Source organism: Phodopus roborovskii, unplaced genomic scaffold (assembly GCF_943737965.1).
Source record: "Phodopus roborovskii unplaced genomic scaffold, PHOROB, whole genome shotgun sequence".
In the NCBI taxonomy this organism is placed as follows: domain Eukaryota; kingdom Metazoa; phylum Chordata; class Mammalia; order Rodentia; family Cricetidae; genus Phodopus; species Phodopus roborovskii.
The window spans coordinates 1,102,986-1,109,105 of record NW_026126607.1 but is presented as its reverse complement, the minus strand read 5'-3'; the positions used below and the strand labels follow the sequence as shown (position 1 = coordinate 1,109,105).

General features: G+C 42.8%; 1 pseudogene; it reads right to left on the bottom strand.

Annotated features, from left to right (window-relative positions):
• Positions 1-5,288: 5,288 nt before the first annotated feature.
• On the bottom strand, positions 5,289-5,782 carry LOC127237618 (eukaryotic translation initiation factor 5A-1-like; annotated as a pseudogene).
• Positions 5,783-6,120: the final 338 nt, after the last annotated feature.

The following is a 6,120-nucleotide window of genomic DNA, read 5'->3' as shown; positions in this document are numbered from 1 at the left end:
TTGGGGTCAATTACTACCCCACCTTCCCACATGAGATGTGAGAGCACTGTGAAAAGTCTGGGAAGAAGAGAGTTATGTTCCCAAATTAAAAGAGAAACTCTACAGGGAAGACAGCAGAAGCCTAGAATAATTGATAATTTAAAAATCAGATAGGCAGGTGATAGTCCCTCTAAGTATCCGTGGGACTATGACTTGCAAGCTGGTAATAGGATATTGTCCATTTCAGCAAAGAATCTAACAAAACTAGAGACACAGATGTGTAGCACAAAGGGCTGGGAATTTCACATAAAGGTAATCTAATGAAGACATGGTCTCTCACTTTGATATATTGAAAGTTGGAGTATGTGTAGAAGGAACAAGGAATTATGTAGAGCTACTAAGACCATGCCAGTCAGCAGCAAGACATTAATTTCCACAGTGTCGGATGATGGGCCATTCTTTCATTAATGTTTAATACATAAACACCTCTTATAGTAAGCCCCAAACCATAAAAAAGACTATAGTCTTAATTTTCTTGTCTCTCCTTCTATCTGGGTCCTGCAAAGTTCCTGGGGACTTGGATTTAGTGACTTGAGACATCAGGCCCAGAGGAAACAGGATTTTGTTTTCCCCAAAGTCTCTGGACCCATGTTCATACATTGGTCAGAGTCCTGTGTGGTGTGTGTGTGTGTGTGTTTGTTCATTGGCATCTTGGGGGGTATTATATGTATTGTTAGTGACACTGGCTCACAGATGTTAGTTCTGTCATGAACGCATATATTTTTACCTTGGGGTATATCAATCTTCTTGCACTTGGATGTGGTAGATATGCCTCCACCAATCAGCTTTTGTGGTCAACTTGATATAGTCAAGAGTCTTCTGAGAATAGAGTCTCAATTGAGGATTTTTCCAGATCAAATTGGCCTTTGGGAGTGCCTTTGTGGGGTTGTCTTGATTATTAATTGATGCAGGAGGGCCCAGCCCACTACGGGTGGCATCATTCCTTGGGCTGTATACGGAAGGCAGCTGAACATAAATAATTCTGCAAGTGAGCCAGCAAGCAGTATTCCTTCATGGTCTCTGCTTCACATTCCTACTTTAGTTCTTTTCCTAGCTTCTCTCAACAATGACCCATGCCAGGGAAATATAAGCCAATAAAGCCCTCTCTACCTAAATTGCTTTTGTCATAGCAAGATAGGGAAACTAGAACACTTTCACTGTCACACTAAAGTTCAATTTAAACAGTGGCATCACACAGACTTATTTGTGACATGAAAGCTGGGCGGAGTGTGGCTTTGTCTAACCTTAGCCAGGAACGTGGGTGTCAGGGAGTCAGCTATTTCTCTTCTCTGCATGTACCAGCAAATGATCAGGGTTGTGCCTTGGGGTCACTAGCAATGTTTTAGAAAGTATGGGAATTAATGCTACTCCATGAGAGATGGGGGTTAATTGTACTTAAAAGTTACATATTGCAATGGGATACCCAGAAATTAAACTGGGAGCCTACCAAAAATGAGCATCCATCTTGGTTCTCTTCCTAAATATTTGTGGGACCATGTGTCAGTCATGCTCTCTCACACCAGTTTTAAGATGAAGGCATTGGTGGCACTGAGATTTGCTTGACTGGACTCTTGATGACTGTACTTTGGGTCAGGAGACAAACACATATTTTATGTCAGCAGAAAGCAGGTTGCATGGCAACAGATTTATATGATGTTTTGCTCAAGAGACAGCATATTTGATGATGCTCAGGAGATGAATGGGGTTTCAAAGTCATGATCATTGTGTGTTTGGCTGACCTGGAAGGGTTTCTTGGTATGATAACCAAGTCTATGAAACCTGGTGTAGCTCTGTTTCTCATCTATTTGAGAAGCAATTGTTTGAAGGTTTATGATCTTTGGTGACCAAGCACAGCACATACAGGCCATGGGTAATGAAAAATATAATGTAGATGACTGATAATGTTCCTAAGCATTTAAAGGTACTGTCTCCTGAAGACAGCCCTTGGGAGCCATTGATACTGTCATGTGCACCTGTGTCTAGACATATTGTATCACTGGGAGATTGTATATATAAGGAAAGTAAGGAAAGCCACACATGTAGAACAAAACCTGGGAACCTGCCAGTGTCCTGTTCTACCTTCAAACACACAGTGCAGGCCTGATGTATTTTCCCCAAGGAAGCAAGAGACACACGATAAGAAACTGTCATCCTAATCAAGATCCTTTGACAGATTAAAAAAAAATCCCTATAAACGTCTGCCTGCACTGTTCTCATTGGCTGGACACCTAAGACTTGCACATGTCCACAGAGGAAGACTGACAGGGCATGGAAAGTGCTGAAGTTCCTATCAGGCCATTCCTCAGAGGGATCTCCCTTGAGGAAGTGTGAAGATGACACTTGACTGGCCTTTATAAGTGAGAACAAAGACATGATGAATGCCCATGTGAACTTTTTATTTGATGTAGTAAAAAGGTCATAGAGTTTGGTGCAATCCCCACTATAAAGTGAGAATCATTATGCTAATACTAAGAGATCAAGACTACATAGACAGTGTACAGCACCCTGTAGTGAGATACTCCTTCCACAGGTCACTTCTGCCCATGGCTCCACCCCCCAATGGGTGTGGTCAGTGCCAGAGAAGGACTATCTCACTACAGCACCTACTGCAATGGCCACTGTCTTCATCAATGCCAGCACGAGGAGAACAATGATTTTAATCCATTCTGGAAACCAGACAACAGCCTTGTAACAGAGAAAAGTCTAAGTCTCATGGAATGTTCTTTGAAGACGTTAAAGGGTACCATTTTTTGGGGGGTGGGCAGGTCCAGGTGTTGAAATTCTCTACTGGGTTGAAGGAATGGCTCCAGACACAGTATGTATGGCTCAGTAAGTATCCTGGTCCCCAGAAACCAGTAGGACACACAAATAGCCCTCATGTTGTCAGTGAGGAAAATAAACAAATCCCTTGATTTTTTAAAAACAAAAACAAACAAACAAACCATACCCCTGTAAAAAGTTAAAATTAGGCTCTCCATTAGAATTAAATATCAGATTTTATATTTTCATGGGAAAAGGTTACTCTACAATACATTCAAAGATGTAATTAGCCCGTTTTCCCTACTTTCTGCCTAACTCAATTTCAGTAACCTGGGGAAGTTTGATGTCAGCTTCATTTTGTTCCTCTATCCCTTGGACCCATTGTCTTCACTTCCTGGGCTGTAGTTTCCCCATCCATAACTCAGGGAAATTGGAGATTGGTAACTATGGGGTTTAGCCAGTTTCATTATTAAATTCTATAAAGCTGTGGAAGCTGGCCCTGGTCTCTAATCTCACTCACAGCTTATTGTAATGTCATAGTAACCCAGGTGCAGTCACCGTGATTCCATCAGAGAGGACACAAACAAAGCCCAGCCTGCAAGGCTGGGTATCAGCCCAACAGGTGTTTGTTTGTTTGTTATTCTTAAGATCGAGTTTAAGAATCTGCATTTAAAGCTACAGTTCCATTATGATGTGTGTGTGTGTGGGGGGGGGTGCAGAAAAGCAGTTTCCTGATAGAACCACTCCATTAAGAGCACAAGAACCAAATATGCTGGCAGTGCCTTTATTACTGGGTCTGAGGCTTTGGGGTTGGAGAGCAAAAAGGACAGGATAGGCTTCATCAGAAGATGAGAGCCCTTTGGGAAGGAGTCCCGCAGCTCCTGTATCTCCCCGATTCCCAAACTGACAGCAGTAAAGTCCTGATTAAGGGGCTGCTGGTTTTCTTTTTCTCTCCCCCCCCCCCAGTGCTTCCCTGGGGCCCGCTTCCTTGATTAACGTATAGGGTTCATCATTGGGAGGTGCACAAACATACATTATGCTTTACTGATGCTAAATATACATATCTTTAATCTCTGTTACTCAGCCTATGCAAGAGCCCACCACACCAGACATACCAGAGAAGAAAATCAAATCGCACACTGTATTCAGGAGCCTCCCTCCTCCAAAGCCCTGATTATTCATGAGAGAAAGAAGCAAGAACAATAGGATGCCACAGGAAAGAAAAGGCATACACCCCACCTATGGATGGATTTCCATATCGCTTCTCTCAGGAAAATGAGACACATCTATATGTTTTAATTCAAGTATGAAGTATTTAAGTAAATTCTATGAAGTTCTGAGTCAGCACCTTTAAAAAAGTCATTTACCCTTTGTTGAAGCCAAATGCAAAGTGATTGATCAGACTGGGAAGTGTAGGATTTGTGGGTCTGTATCAATCCACCATTTGGAGACCCTGCTCTGACAGTTGTATTTGGTAAGAGGAGTACTTGAGGAGATTCATAGAAACTAAAATGCTTGTCAACAGATGAGGCACAAATGTACGATCTGAAGCTGTTTCTGGAATGAGCCATTTGGGGAACTGCCACATGCCTTGAGATATCTGAAAGAAAATGTAGGCACCATGTGACAACTTTAAATAAATCATAGATGCCTTTGCTAACAGAGAGGGTCTTACTCTTGCTGATCTAGTAATTTTCCCAGAAAAGTAAACAAACAAACACTTTTCTTGGAGATTAAACACAATTATTCTGTGACTACAAAGCATGAATCTAATTAATTACTGATTGAATAAAGCAAAGTACAGCCATGTCTTTGTCTTTTGGAATACAATATAAGAAACATTTGTGTTTAAAGGTTCACCTTATCAAAAAGAGGCTCCTTCTAACTTTTTCTCACATATTAATCATGTAGTTTTATTAAGGTTTGATTTTTAACAAATGTGTCAGGGAGAGAACTTCGGGAAAGGGTGAAGCCCATCAGTCTATACAAGTGGTGCTTGGGGGTGAGGGACCATGGAGAACAAGAGACCAGACCAGGGATAAGTGGAGTAAAGATCACAGGTCATTTGCCAGAATCCACAGCTTTCTGATTCCAAATTGAATTAAAGAAAAAAAAAAAAAAAAAAGAGGAAAGAAAGCAAGAAAAAAAAAAAAAAAAAAGAAAGAAAGAAAGAAAAGGGGGGAGGAGAAGACCTAAACCACAAGCAATACCCAACTCCTTTCCCCCACCATGGCTGTGATGGAAGAGGTAGCTTCAACAAGGCTATGTATGGTTGTATGGTTCCCTCACTCCTGGCCAAGGGAGCTAGGTGAAGGGTGGGGTCTTCCCCACAGTTTGAAGGGGCAAGGGGAAAACCAAAATAAAAGTCAAATCAATTGTATAGGGGTCCAGCCAAGGGCCCTGCCAGAGGGGAACCCAGCTGGGGGAGGGGCCTCTGTAGGCTCAAGGATCACTGATGCCACCACCACCACCACCACCATGGGACCCAGTTATTTTGCCACAGCCTTGATTGAAACAGCTGCCTCCTCTGTCATAGCAGATAGCACCATGATCAGGATCTCTTCTCCACAGTCAACTTCTGCTTAATCTCCTTGCCAAGGTCTCCCTCAGGCCCACGAATGTCCTCTCCTACCTCCCCACTGTGCTGGAGCAGAGAGGTACCCATCCTGGATGTCAGTCAGCTGGGAATCATTCTTTTTAATGATTCTTTTTAATGTTGGGGACATTCATATTATGAGTTGACAGGCAAATACCTTCATATTTCTTCCCAATAAAAATGTCAGTACCAACCAGATGGACCTCAGTTGGCATCACCATGTTTGCCAGCCTTCAGCGTAGACATCTTGACGATCTTGCATGGCAGGCCTTTGAGCACCACAAAACTATTCTGACTTGATGCTGAGCACCACACTGGGATGGTGGCTGAGGCCCCTGCATCTCTTTTCTTGAAGTCCAAATCATCAGCCATTTTAAGAAGTTTCTATTCCAACTCTTGTGAATGCATTGACTCGACCTGTCTACTTGTTGGAACCCAAAAAAAAGCTGCCTCCAAGCCCACGGCTGCCTCTACTGATACTTGAGCTAGTTTGCTGGAGCCCATTCCCTGTGGTGGGATGCCATGCTCAGTCTTAATGCATGGATGAGGGACCGGACCTTTCCTCAACCTAATGAGCCAGACTATGTTGACTCCTCATGGGAGCCCTTACCCATGACGAGGAGTGGACTTGGGGTGGGCTGGGGGGAGGTGGGGAGGTGGAAGGAGGCGTCTGAGGGAGAACTGTGGATAGAATGTAAAATGAAATAAAAAATTTAAAAATGGAA